The following is a 1516-nucleotide window of genomic DNA, read 5'->3' as shown; positions in this document are numbered from 1 at the left end:
TTAAACGTCTTATAACTGTCAGCACGACGATGATAGAGCCGGAAAGTATGACACAACAAACTATCACAAGAAATAAATGTGTGTATCTTTAGACAAATCAGAGAGAGGTGGTCCATCATACAGCACGAAATGACCGATTACTGAGTGTGTGTGCTGCTGTTGTACTCTGCAGTATCCCCTTGAAAACTTTCTTCAGTTCATGAAACACATGTCTGTCATGGCAGTTCATACCTGTTCTGCTGCGATCGAATCCAGTTGTTGCTCAAAACTTTGTCCTCGCACCATCCGAAGCGCTCAAGTCCGAAAAGTGTGTCTCTCTGTCCGGCAGGCAAACTACAGACACGTCGGTGGTGTTATCGAAAGGGAGCCCCTTTCCGCCGGCTGCAGAGCTCACTGGGAGATACAGATACACATTCTTCTGGCTGTCACATGAAGTGTCCTTTCTTCCGCTGCTCGGTCACCTTCACGGAGAAAAGCCACACGCAGGTCCTCGCAGGAGCGTTACGCAGCCGTGGACTTGTCAGTACCATACAAATGTCCTCTGTAGAAATGTAGAATAAAGATATGAGTGGCACGCGCTCCCCTCCGTTGTGTAGCGTCTGTGCGCGCGGTGTCCTCAGCAACAGGTGTCGGAAAGCAAGTGAGAATTCTTCACGGCCATCACAAGTTTCCAAACCCTCTCCAACTAATTACGCGCGCGCAGGGAAAAGGAGGGCGGAGGGCGGAGGGGGTGAGAGGGAGGGAGGGAGGGAGGGAGGGAGCTCTCCAAAGTTATTTTTTCTTTTACGCATCGAGAAACACGAGCGAGAAGTTTGAGCCAGCGGGAGAGCGCGGAGTGAAACAAAAGAAGTTCACTCCGCTGCTCCGTCTGTGCCGTGTGAGCACGCTCTGCTCGGAGCTGGAAACTGCTCGTCTGTCCGTCGCTGGACAGAGGCGAAGTCTTTCATGTTGAAACAGGAGGCAAATAAATGTGTTTGAAAAAGAAAAAAAAAAATGCTGTCAGAAGTGGGATTTGAACCCACGCCTCCATTCGGAGACCAGAAGTCCCTTTGGCTTAGGAAGGAGTTGCACCTTGAGTCTGGCGCCTTAGACCGCTCGGCCATCCTGACAACGTTGCAAACAGCGACCTCTATAAAGAATAAAGCCCTAAAGTGATTATGTTACGTTTCATAAACTCATACACCTGCATACTCACTTACATTCTGCTAATTAACAAGTACCGCTTATTGTTTTTGATTATTTAAAGACACAGTACACATTTGTCCTCTTACCTGTTGTGCAATTCATCAGCCAGTGTTGGTGTAGGTATCAGCCAAGTTGCCTTGTTTTAAATGTATATGCCATAGATATGCCTGACTGCTCACCAATATAATGAGACAATATGCTCAATATTAAACATAAATATATAGCTAAATGCAACACGAATCACTTTAAGCCATTGAGTGTGTTTCCATGATTTGGCCCAGTGTGTAATGTGAAGTAAACGTGCACCTGAACCTGCAGTCCCATTACTGAG

At 47.2% G+C, this 1516-nt stretch overlaps 1 non-coding gene across 1 annotated transcript; it reads right to left on the bottom strand.

The window, feature by feature from the left end:
• Positions 1–997: 997 nt before the first annotated feature.
• trnal-caa (transfer RNA leucine (anticodon CAA)) lies at positions 998–1109 on the bottom strand. The gene is made up of 2 exons: positions 1072–1109; positions 998–1043 (listed from the first exon to the last, which is right to left on the bottom strand). It is a non-coding gene; the product is annotated as a tRNA-Leu (tRNA).
• Positions 1110–1516: the final 407 nt, after the last annotated feature.

Source organism: Clinocottus analis, unplaced genomic scaffold, assembly GCF_023055335.1.
Source record: "Clinocottus analis isolate CAN_PGR_092001 unplaced genomic scaffold, fCliAna1.0.p SCAF_20, whole genome shotgun sequence".
NCBI classification, from domain to species: domain Eukaryota; kingdom Metazoa; phylum Chordata; class Actinopteri; order Perciformes; family Cottidae; genus Clinocottus; species Clinocottus analis.
This window is presented reverse-complemented; position numbering and strand designations above follow the sequence as displayed.